The 13428-nt window shown below is 36.9% G+C and overlaps 1 pseudogene; it reads right to left on the minus strand.

Moving 5' to 3' along the window:
* Positions 1–10321: 10321 nt before the first annotated feature.
* LOC120273427 lies at positions 10322–11657 on the minus strand (annotated as a pseudogene).
* Positions 11658–13428: the final 1771 nt, after the last annotated feature.

Below are 13428 nucleotides of genomic sequence, written 5' to 3' on the forward strand. Positions count from 1 at the left end.
TGGTGTTAATCATCCCATATGATTTATTAATTTGATTTGGTGTTAATTTGATTTGGTGTTAATCATCCCAAAACTACTACACTATTGTACATGTTTGTCTCTTGATATCCTTTTATGGGGCATTGTTTGTCATTTTTGTTTAAAAATATACCAAATAAATAAATAAATTTAAATAATATTAAAGTAATAATTATTTTTTCCAAGTAACTTTCATTTGTAGATACACTTGTATAACAGTGTTAAGGGCATATTTTGAATAAATTATGACCGTTGGTTAACTAGATATGATTGCCAATTTTAAAAAAATGTTTTTTTTTTAAATAGAATAAAATTCCTCCACGCAAACCATGCCAAGAAGTTTCTTCAAGTTTTCTTAAAAAATAGAATAAACACAAACATGCCAAGAAGTTTTTTTTTTCTTTCAGAAAATTGGAATGCCAAGAAGTTTCTTCTAGTTTTCTTAAAAATACAATAAAATTCCTCCACACAAAACATGCCAAAAAGTTTCTTCAAACATCCCCTATATACATCTTTGTTGGGCACTTTATTGATTCTTCCTATTCAAAAAGCGCTGGAAAAAAAAATGTTAAAAGCCACTGGTTGTCACTTTGTTGTTTTTTTATTTTTATTTTTTAATACTTTGATTGACTTGATCCTCTCTTTTGAAAAGCTATGGAGAAAGTTAAATGCCATTGTGTTATTTTAAAGACATATATTTTTATCCGATTAAAATAACTACTGAAAATCACCAACATCATTGAATTTGTACCACATGGACAATCTTGTACAGCGGAGTGGAGTGAATTGTCACTTGACAATAAGGGATGGTGTGTGCTTTCCGTGAGAGAAGTCGTATATCTCCCCTGTGAATGATTGCATGGTAAAAAATATTTATTAATTCGATATATTTTTCGTGAATCTTTTTGATATGCACGTGGTGAACTTTCACTATCTTTGTGTGACGTATGCAAGTGTTAATAAATCATATGGTGTCAGAAACTATTAGAACTAGTGCACCTCATGCCTATATCACTTGACAAATCCTAAATAAGAGCAACCTCTGCAAAAAGGGACTTGGGTTAAATATGGAGATCGATAATCTTGTTTTCATCCTTGTTCTATATTTAAAGCTACCTGTCTTTTGTTACAGATGTGGACGAATTGGCCACGGGCAGTCCAAATGCACTTTCGTTAGTAGCCGAAAGTCGGTACTTGTTCCTCAGCCACTTGTTTCCTCCGAGAAAGCGATGGAGGTAGACGAACAAGTCTAACATACCGGCGAGGCTGACAAAATGCTGGGAGATGACTGTGACATTTCTCCAATTGGGATCGATGACACCTCTTCAGATTTTGGATCCTGGATGAAACCCCGAAGCCGTAGAAGCAACGGACGTGGGCGGTCTCGCGACGGTGCGGGAAACTCTGGCCCATCCTAGCATGGTGAGAACGATGGCTCGAGCTCGGACACGTGTCCGCCTGTATGGCAGATCGATCAACACGTGTCTCGTTTGAACGCCTGTCTCGCAGCCAGGGGTGGCCTAGTTAACCGTGCCCCGCCTCCATCTTGACTGTAGAAACAACACACCTCCTCGCTTCCCGAGGAACCTCTCCCATCTAGCTCTCTTCCAACCGTTGATATAGGCACCTATCCACTATTTGAAATTGAACAGTTGACCGTTGCAGCTAGTCCCGAGGCAGAGTATCCCGAGGCCCTTGCTATTGTCCCATCCTCTACCAAAGATCTAACCTCTCTGATTCCCGAGTCTTCTCTTTGTATAGGAAAAGCAAAACCCCCCCTCCTCTGACAAACACCATCTAACCCCCTCTTTTGAAACTAGACCCCTCCTCGAGCTTGGTGATCCAGAGCACTAACTCTCCATCATCCCCACCCATCCAGCCTTTACCCCCTCTTTCTCAGCAAACCCAACCCCTACTCTTAACCTCCCTTCACTCGAACAATCCAGATCAAACTCACTCCTCCCTTGTTGATACTATTAAACAAGCTCTTCAAGCAACTGATCCGTCTGATTTCAACATGGAATCCTTGGAGGAAACCAGATCACAGTTGGGATCTGAGGACTCTTGCTCTTCCATGGATCCAAACGATGATCTCCTTATATCGCATCTCCAAAAAGATATCAAACTCGAAGCTCTTGCCAGGCGTGCCCCTAGCAAGAATACCAGATCCAAAAATGGGAAATGAACTCCTGCTTAGCTCCCCCTTCCTCTCTCTTTTGTTCTGATGATGCAAATAAAGATCTTTATGCTGCAACTGTAGAGGGGTTCAAACAATCGTACCTTTGAGCGTATCAGAGATCTCATTTGTCTCTTAAATCCTAATATTGTTTGCTTGGTAGAAATCAAAACAGACACTAATCGAACGCTTCATTTTTGTAATAGGTTAACTCGGACTTGGGATTGCGCTGCAATCCCAGTTTTTGGTTTATCGGGAGGGATTATTGCTTTCTGGACCCACGACATTGGAACTGTCACCCCCCCTCGCTCCCATTCGCATGTCACTGCACTTAGTTACCAGCAATAGGGAGGACTCCTGGCTTCTCTCTGATGTCTACAACTCCCAATTTGTTACTGCTCAGAGGATCCTCTGGAGAACCCTCTCTGGCTTGGTTGGCATTCATCTCCCTTGGATCATCATTGGTGACTTTAATGCCGTTCTTTCAGTCCAAGACCATACAAGGGAAATTCTAAAAACTATGGTTCTAAGTCTTTGTATTTTTCTAATTTTGTTCACACTAACAATCTTATTGATTTAGGTTTTGTTGGGCAAAGATTCACTTGGTGTAATGATCAGGCGGGTTTATCCCGTCGCTGAGCCAGACTCGACCGCTTTTTGGCCAATTACGAGCGGATCTCAACTTATTCTTTTCTTAAAAACCAACACCTTCCTCGCAACTGCTCTAATCATGCTCCTATTTTCCTCACTGCCTGCACCCACTCACACTCCATGAACAAAACCTTCAGATTTGATAATACTTGGCTTGATTATGATGCATGCCACCATAATATCATCAAAGCTTTTAACTCTAATTCTGCTACTTCTCCAATGCATTTCTTCCATCATTGCATTTCTAGGGCTAAACTTAATCTCGTCTGTTGGAAAATTTCAGGTTTGAGGCCAATTGACATCGAGATCAAGGATATGGAGGCTGAAATTAGTTCAATTGAAACCAATGAGCCTTTTTCCAGTGATCCTTGGCACTACATCTAGATCCAATCCCTGTGAAATCGCCATGCTGCTTTGCTTGGTCAAATGTTATCTTTGGGGTGCAATGTGCCAAAATGCAATGGCTTTCTCATGGTGATAACAATTCTGGTTTTCCTTCACAAGATTGTCAAAGCTAGACAGGTCACAAACAGAATCTAGTCCCTTAGAGATAATTCTGGTAACATCCTTACTTCTAGAAATGATATTGAGCTTGACTTTATTCATTTTTACTTGCAACTTTGGTCGTCTTCATCCTCCTCCCTTTCTTTTGATCAAACTCTGTTGTCTATGCCTGGTAACTTACCCACGCTGATCTCCGATGCCATAGATGAGCTGATCAGGCCAGTATCTAAGGGTGAGGTTTATTGCACCCTGAGGTCTATGCCTCGTGGGAAGTCACCAGGGCCGGACGGTTTCAATGTGGAGTTCTACCTTTTTTACTGGAATATTATTGGAGACCACCTTTTTAACGCCATCTCTTATTTCTTTGCCACCTCTAAACTTCCCCCTTCCTGGGGTAAAACTTTTATCATTCTTATTCCTAAAGTTGATCATCCTTAACGTGTTTCTGATTTTCCCCCTATATCTTTTTGTAATGCTTGTTACAAAGTTATTTCAAAAATTTTGGCTGATCGGCTTAAAAAGGTTCTCCCTAAGATCATTGGCCCAGAGCAATCTGGTTTTTAGCAAATCAGTCCACTTCCGATAACATTCTTGCCTTGCAAGAGATTACTCACTCAATTAAACATGAAAAGTTAAACCCCCCTAGGATGCTTATCAAAATTGATATTGAAAAGGCTTTTGACACTGTAGATTGGAATTGCATACTTGCAACACTCCATAAGATGAACTTCCCTGCTCTTTGGATTTAATGGATCAAATCCTGCCTATCCTCGGCTTCCTTCTCTTTTTTAATAAATGGCCAACCTAGTAGCTAGTGTAGTGGCTCAAGGGGCGTCCTCCAGGGAGATTCCATCTCCCCTCTTCTCTTTCTCTTGGTCACACAAAACCTTTCCTCAATTCTCAACCATGCTCTTCATACAAGTTTCCTCCCAGGTTTTAACTCCAATCTTGCTAGCAACATCAATCATCTTATGTTTGCTGACGATTTGATTCTCATTACTAAAGCTTCCAGATTGGTTGTTAGAAATACTTTGATCTGCTTAAATTTCTATGCTGATATTGCTGGCCAAAATCCCAACAAAAACAAATCCGCCATCTATTTCCCTTCCTGGTTCAATAAAAGAGTTGCTAATTCTATCTCTTCAATTCTTGGCTTTATAATTGGTAAGTTCCCTTTCAATTACCTGGGAGCTCCCATTTCCATCTTTCGTCTCCCCGCCAACCACTTTAATTTTCTTGTCAAGAGAACTGAGCTTGCCATCTCTAATTGGAGTCACTCCCCAATCTCTTAAGCTGGTAAAATTGTTCTTCTTAATTCCAACATCTTTACCCTTCCCATCTATCTCCTATCCATCTTCTTCCTTCCGGATTTGATCCTAAGTGGCATCAATAAGCTTGCTTGGAAGTTCCTTTGGAGCTGGAATGGCATGGGTGGCAGTTTTCATTCTATAGGTTGGGATGTTGTTACTCTTAACAAATCTTGTCACGCCCCTAACCTGGTGCGCTGACAAACGGTCGCAGACCCACAGGGCGGGGCCCAGTGAACCTACAAGGCCTCAAAACCTAAACACAGACTAGGAGTAGAAAATAACTGACAAAATACTAAATAAAAGTACAAACTTAAGGTTTACAACCAAACCCAAATACAAGGCGAATGAAATACAACACGACTTACAAGGAGGTTCTTAAACAATAATACAACTGATACAAAGACATAAGTCTTAAGGCATAAATCCCAAAGAAGACATCTACTGGAAGTCTTCTAAGATCCCTGGGTCTACTGCTCCTGATCTGAAAAAGGATTTAAAAGTAAATCCATGAGCTCACTAGCCCGATAGAATAATCCAAAACAAACCGAAAGTAAAAAGTTCAGTCTGAAAATTTGCAAAAATGCAATAGCACAAAAATAGTGTAAACAAAATCAAAGGTAAAACAATAAATACAATATCCAAAGTATGACTCCAAATTCACTGAAAGTGCCAAAGGTCATTTGTTTACCCTCGGTGATGCATCCGCGTCGAAATAATCGAAATCATTTATTTACCCTCGGTGACCCAAGTCGAATAACAGTGGTCGTTGATTATTTCACCGAATGGACACGGTCATGAAACTCAGATCTCATTTTTCCAAAAATTACTTGTCGACAAGGTCGTGGGTTTAACCCCCAATCGATGTGGTTGCATATTGTTCATTTGGAGACCAAAAAAATTCGAGATACAATTCCAAGCCAAGAATACGTAATATTCACAAGTATTTTTCCAAAAAAATTCATCTAATAAAAATAAAAGTAAATAATTAAATAAACAGATAAATAAATAATGTAAAAAGGAAATACTCACTTTTCCAAGCCTAAGCCTCGGTTCTCACTTTGGAGAAATAATAACAACATTTCACAAATATTTTTCCCAAAATTCAAGAAAAATAAAAAGATTTACATAACATAAGTATAAATAATAGTGAAACCAATAAATAATTATTCGACCAATCTCAAGGAAGAAATGCATTAATACAATAATATACTAAAATTTGTAAAAAAATACAAGGTCTAATGTATCTCATCAATTGAAGAAAAAAATGGCCCACCTAAAACCAAAAATAGCTAGAAAAAAATAATTTTCAAAGGAAATATTGTCAAAACAAGGATGTTAAAAATTTTAGGAAGGAGATAGGAAAGGACATAAAGGCAAGTGGATATTTAAGGGATAAGTGTATAACCCAAATAATATATAGGTAATTCAAGTTGATGTTAGGTGGACCAAGGATTCAAGCACTTAATAAATCTTAAGTTTTTTTGCTATTGGGAATAAACAAGGTTACAAAAAGGATAATTACTTTGCCAAATATTTGGAAGTAACAAGGAAATAACATATATAAGTTATGGCAAATAATAGCACTATGGTTCCAACTAAGTATAGAAACTTCTCTTCCTCTCAAAACACAAGACATAAATAGATGGCATTCCCACAATAATTTTTTTAAAGAATAAATGCAAACAAAATTTCAGAAATTTTACATGAAAAATAAACCAAAACAACAAAAATTTAAATACAAGAGTTTAAGGGATTACTTACTTGGTGATCCTAAATTCAAAAAGAAATCCAAGATGATGCTCAAGGTGGTCCTAAAAATCCAAGGGAAAAACCAACCAAATATACATGAATACTTGGAAGAGTTCAAGCACAAAAAGTTCATGCTAAGCTAGTCTAAAAAAATACCCCATTAAAAACAACAACAATTTGAAAGTGTCTACAAGTAGATCTAACATAATACTAATACTAGTGGTAATAACAATGATGTGGGAAGGGAAACATAGAATGATTAATAGGAACAAGGACAATAGGTGAGAGAAACAAGGATGGAAATAAATCTCCTAGCACAAGTAGTAGATCAATGCATGCATGCATGCATGTATGTATATATATATATATATATATATATATCTATATTTACACATACTTATGGTTGCAGGACCAACATGTGTGGATATATATATGCTACCAATTTAAAAAGGCTGCCAACAAGTCAATGTGCATGTAAATATATATACTATACTTGATGCTTAAATAATCAAAGCATGACATGCAACCTGGCCACATCTTGGAGGCTTCTAGTCTTTTGTTTTTCATGCAAACAAGTAGGGATGCAAAGCTCAAGAGAGGGATCAAGTTTACTGGTATTTCTGGTAACAAAAAAAAAATACAAATGCCTTAGAAGGTCATGCCAAGGGTGCAGGAATTTCAAGGCCCAACACACATGCCAAAACTACAAAACTGAACATTCATTTGGCAAGCAAAAACCTGAAATTTTGGCTTGGGTTTTAAGCATCCATGCATAAACATAAAGATAGTTCCATGAGTAAATACTTATGTAGCTTGGAGGCCAAGAACTAAGGATCTTCAAGAGGCACAAGAGCAAGTTTTAGCATGCATAAAGAGAGAGTTTTCATGCAAGGATAAGCACCAAAAAAAATTTCAAACAACAACCCATGCAAACATAAGAAGCAAGCTAACAACCAACATTCAAGAAAGAGAAGTTATCTTCCGGACAACATGAGCAACCTACAACAAATACCTCTAGGTTGATGACGAAATGAAGAGTTCCTCCCCGGTTTGATCGTCGTCGCTACAGTGATCCTGTGAGGTGCTTCACTCTTGAGGCTTCAATGGAGAGGGGAGTGAGGTTAGAGGGTGGAAGGAAGCAAGGAAGGGTAGTGATAATGCAAGGGATGAGGAAATAATGCCAAGAGACAAAGATGGGACTGAAATCCTAGAATCCCTCCATGTTTTCCTCCTTTGCAAGCTTTTCAAAGCAACCAGCCCAAAAAAAGGATTAAGGGGTAAGGTAAGTATGTTTAGCAACTTAAGAAAGATCTAATTATGGGCGGGTTCCACAAATCTGAGGGGGGTCTCGAACTGCGAAATCTCAAAAATACCAGAGGGGGGTCTCGGACTGCGAAATCTCAAAAATACCAGATTAGCTCTCATGGCCAAACATGTCTTAGCTATTGCTAACAGAGAGAACAAAATTTGGGTCAACATTTTTCTCAGCAAATATAATACTTGGAGTGTTTGGAACAACGATTCTATTCTTGTGTCCTCCAGTTTATTTAAAGCAATCTCTAACACTACAAATGTTTTGAAACCATTTCTTCATATCTCTGTCTACAATCCTAGTGCTTCTAGTTTCTTGGATGATCCTTGGTTGTTGGATCTTCCTCTTAACTATAAGCCTACATTTTTAAATATGGACCTCATTGATAACCTCTCTTTTGAGATGCTAACTATGGATGGCTCCGTTGATCTCAATATTGGTCGGTCTATCTCTAGCAATCTTATTGGTAGAGATATTCTCCCCAATGTCAATTTTGATTTCTCTATCAATAATGAATGGGTCTGGATGCCTCGCTCATCCAAAGCTAAAACAGTCCCAGTGATTTATGACTTCTTCAATGCTGTTAATTGTGATTCTCTTTCTGAGACCCACAATTGGCATGGTTGGCATTATATCTAGAAATTGAAGGTTGCTCCCAGAGTTAAAGTTTTTATCTGGAAAATGGTTCATGGCAAGCTTCCCTCTGGGGTCTATCTTTACAATCTGAACATTTCCCCTGCCACTCTTTGCCATTTCTGTGGCCTTCACCAGGAAACCACTGAACATATCCTTTGGCACTACTGTCACTCTATCCAAATCTGGACAGTTATAATAAATCTTCTGGGCTTGCCCACAGCTTATATCGATCAACTTGCTCTAGGAAACTAGCTCATTGGCAAAATTAAATGTTGGGCTTCTTTAGATTTTGCCAAGGCAATCATTGCCACTACTGCTTGTCACCTTTGGACGGCAAGATGTCTATTAATTTTTCAGAACATTCAGCCAAATTTTGACAAATTACCCATGAAGGCTTTTACCTCTGTGTCAGACTTCTTCACAACAAATCATTTCCATGACAGGGAGTTACCTCTAACTAATTTTCCAAGCTAGCTATCTATTTATATTGCTACTGATGCCTCTTGGGACCCTGTTACCTGTCTTGCTGGCTTTGGATTTATTATATATACTAATCTTAATCATTTACTTGTGGCAGGATCTTTTGGTGATCACTGTCCTTCCTCTCTTGATGCTGAACTCAAAGCTATTCAACTTTCATTGGATTGTTGCCATAAACACAACTGGTGCCCAGCTATGCTTCACACTGATTGCCTTGGTGCCGTTCAACTGATCAAGAACTATGAAAATGCTATTGGTTGGCGCCACTTTACTTTAATTCAGAACATTCAAGCTTTCATGAATCACTGGCCAGACATCCTCATACAACACATCCATCGAGACATGAACCTCATTGCTGATCAACTTGCCTCCTTTGGTCGGAGGAACCCTCAAACCTCGCTTTACTTTCAAGGACGAGATAAGCCTAATTGGCTCGAAGATATCTACAAAGCTCACAATCTCTCATTTTTACTCTTTTACTGCCTTTCTTTTTATTTTTGTTTAGTTCTTTGTAGCTCTCTTTGCAAAAAAAGGAAAAACCCCTAAATAAGAGCTCTTGTCACTTATTGTTAAATAAAAAAATAGTATAATACTTAGAATAGTCACTCTATTATATTTAGAATGTCATTTTGTCCCTCTAATATATTTTGTTTGCAATAGGTCCCTCTATTATTTGTTTTGGAAAAAATTGGTCCATACCCCTGACGTCCATCAGGTTTTTCATTACAAAGCTGATGTGGCATTAAATTATTATTAAAATAATATTAAAATATTATTCAAAATTAAAAAAAATATAAATTTTCAAATATTTAAAATAAATAATAATATAGTAAAATGACAATCTGAAAAGAGTAATTTTATGTTTATATTTATATTTATTTATTTGTTAAATAATTTCTCTAATTAAACAACAATGAGTTATATATACCATACAAACTTATGTTCTAAGTTATAATTTATTTATTACAATTAAGTTTTAATATTTATATAATTTTTGTTATTTATCTTATTAATTTCATAGCTATCCTTTATAATATGATAAGGTAAATATCAAAACTTAATTATAGTAAATAAATTAGAATATAAATTTTTTATTGTATAACCTATTGTTGTATAATCATAGAAATCATTTAATAAAATAAATAAATATAAATATTACTCCTTTTAAATTATCATTTACTAAATTATTATTTTTGTTAAATATTTTGAAAATTTAATAATACTTTAATAATTTTTTATTTTTATAATATTTTTATAATATTTAATGCCACATCAATTTTCCTAATAAAAAAAACATGATTGATGTTAGAAAAAAGACCAACATTTTCCAAAACAAATAATAGAAAACACCTACGATAAAAAAAATATGAAAAAAAATGATATTCTGACTATTCTATATATATATCAAAATTTACAGAGTATTGATTTACATAGCTGTAAGAATTTCAAGAATGAACTGAAAGAAATCAAGAGTGATGATTGATCTTAGTTTGCAACCAATTTGTCTCCTAATTCTTTGCAATAAACCTGGATTAAGCTTGTGTTGTCAGCCATTTTAAGTTTAAACTAATATCTTTGTCTCCAAGCATGGTCTTGTAGTAATCATCTTTGTTTCCATATTTCTTTGTCTCATGAACTACACCTGAAACAAACAAACGAAATATGTATGAAAATCAAAGACCATAAGAACCGAAACTAATCAGACCACGGCGGCGTCTAAACACTCAAAAATATTACCTGTCTCTGAAACACGTCAAACTCATCAGAGCTCAAAGAACCATCACTGTTTGCATTGAGAAGCAGCATGAGTTCCTGCGCATCTTTACCTCCTGCTCCGAGCTCTTCCATCACCTCAGTGAGTTCGTCGATACTAATTCTTCCATCACCGTTTTTATCAAGAAGGCAAAACACTCGATTTGTTTGATCAATATCAAGAACTCTTTCATTTGAAGATGGCAAATCCCTGAGGCGTAGAGCTGCAAGCTCAGCTGCAGCCGCTTCACCTGAACAAATCAAGAACAATAAATCTGCAACATGAAACTTTTATGGGTATTCATATTGACATAAGCTAAAGTGGGGGAATTCGTTACCTCTCCTGGATCAGTAAGACCACCCTTGTACAATGAATGTGATGCCGCTCCACCATCAGCCAACTTGTCCATCTCTGTTGTTCGTATCTGGATTTCCATTAGAGGAATCCCTCCTTTGTGTTCATTGACATCAACAGCAACATGTAAGCTCTTATAACCGTTAGCTTTTGGTCTGCCTATGTAGTCCTTTGTCCTTCTGGGCACTTCTTTCCACATTGTTCGAATCACATCATTATGTTCCTATCTCCGTCGTGTTTTCCCCATATATCGGTTTCAGAAAACTCTCAAACCCAGAATATATATATTTTTTTAAAAAGTGGATAAACTACTTCTATTAAAAATGTGAATAAACCCAAAATATCATTCACTTCTTCTGGTTTGCGGCTGTCCTTGACAAGTTTCTTCATGGTGCTGAAACGGCTTATGTATCTACCTTGGACTTGGATATCCACCCCATGTCTGCCAATTCAGTGTCAGTTTCCAATGCTCGAAGCAACTGCTAGTGATACTGGTAGTAATTATTATTAAATAGATGAACAAAATTTAATTGTTCAATCACAACAAAAAGTAAATAATCCAAAATAAAAATTTAATACAATCTTTTTGACGAACACATCATGAATCTATAAAAATTAAATATGAATTGACCAACATAAAAGCATACCTTTTTTTATTTTAGTGAACAATATTAAATAAATAAATAGGATGTACATGTATACTCACACGGACATGTACACATACTTCTATAAACATTAAGAAGAAAGTACTTCGAGGTGACCTTCCTGAAGGTATGCCTTCAAAGCCCCTCCTTATTTCTGATTGGTCTACAGCTCAATTAGTGAATTATTGTTCTGCATGTGGTATTATGTTTGATGCTTCTGTTTTTCATGAGGATGCATGCTTAGACTACATTCGTAAAGTAGAAAAGAATCGTGCCTTGTCATTTGTCATTGCTCAAGGGGAGCAGGCGGAGACCTCGGGTGAGGTCCGCGGTCACTAGTTAGTTGGATTATGAATATTATATCTTGGAATGTTAGGGGGTTAGGAAGGCCCGCTAAACGCTTCCTAGTTAAAGATTTTTTGACCCTTCATTTTGCGGACGTTTGCTGCCTACAAGAGTCCAAATTGATTTCCATTTCGGCGACAACATGGAGGGAGTTAGGTGGGCCCCGATTAGACAAATTTGTTTTTCTTCCGTCGATTGGGGCTTCAGGCGGTATTATTATTGGGTGGAATAGTGTCATGCTCTCTGGTGTGGTAGCTTCCAGGGTAGCGTTCAGTATTTCTGTGGACTTCTCGTCGAAAACGAATAATTTTCACTGGAGATGTACCTCGGTTTATGTTCCTAATGATCGACATCTCAAATCGGATTTGGGTAAACTACATATTTAGTCACTAAACTATTCACGTTTTCCTAATCTGGTCACTAAACAAAAAATTTTATCAATTGGGTCACTAACGTTAACATTTCATTCCAATCAAGTCACTCGCCACAACGCCGTTACCCTGATGCTGAGCTGGCGCGCCACGTCACCTGACACGTGTCAGATTTTACGTTGGGCTATTGACGTGGATTCCACTTCAGTAATAGGCTTCACGTGATGATTTGACTGACACCAACTCATCACACTTTCCCCTTTTCCTTAGGGGAAAAAGAAAAGTTCAAGGCTTCTCTTTCCTTATTGATCTTAGCCCTCGTTGTATGGTTCAAGAGATAGCAAGAAATTCAGAGTTTCTTTGACGAGGGTTTTCCGGTGGATGGAGGATGACGTCGAAGCTGAGCTCCAAGACGGGCAAGGTATGGATCCCAATCACAAGAAATCTTTAGGTTCTCAGTGTACTTCTTTTTGGAAGAATTTTAGGGTTTTTGACTTGGATTCTTGCTTCTAATTGTGTTCTTGACATGAATACTATGGACTTTTTGGTCACTCGAAGGGTTTATGAGTTCATTCTTGAATGATAGTTGTAGAGTTTAATTCGCTTTTCTTGAATGTTTTGTGGTTCTTGATCGTATTCTCTTTTTGATTGAAATTGATCCAATGCTATGGTAATTGGTATCTTTTTATCAGATTTATTTGATGTCTTGATGAATTTTTTTGAGTTGTTGATGTGGTTTCTTGCTTCCGATAAGAGATGATGAGATCCACAACAAGAAAAAGAATCCATGATTTAAGACATTATTAATTATTATTGTTATTAAACTAATAAGATGTGTGTTTTTATTCTCAAGGCACTAAGCGCTTGTATTGGTCAGGGTGCATGGAATGGAAATTTAAAGCTTTTAATCACAATTAGACTACTAGCGATGTCACTATAATTAAGCATATAATTAATTAATTAATTAATGAAAAATGGTGCTCACTAATGCAAGCCTTAATGATGGTGCTTGACAATGAAATGGAGCACTAAGTAGCATGAACCCTTTTGAATATGGCCCTTTCCTTCAACTTATCATACGTAATTGCATCATCATCTCTTGAAAAGAAAGTCTTATAATTAAGT

Source organism: Dioscorea cayenensis, chromosome 2, assembly GCF_009730915.1.
Source record: "Dioscorea cayenensis subsp. rotundata cultivar TDr96_F1 chromosome 2, TDr96_F1_v2_PseudoChromosome.rev07_lg8_w22 25.fasta, whole genome shotgun sequence".
In the NCBI taxonomy this organism is placed as follows: domain Eukaryota; kingdom Viridiplantae; phylum Streptophyta; class Magnoliopsida; order Dioscoreales; family Dioscoreaceae; genus Dioscorea; species Dioscorea cayenensis.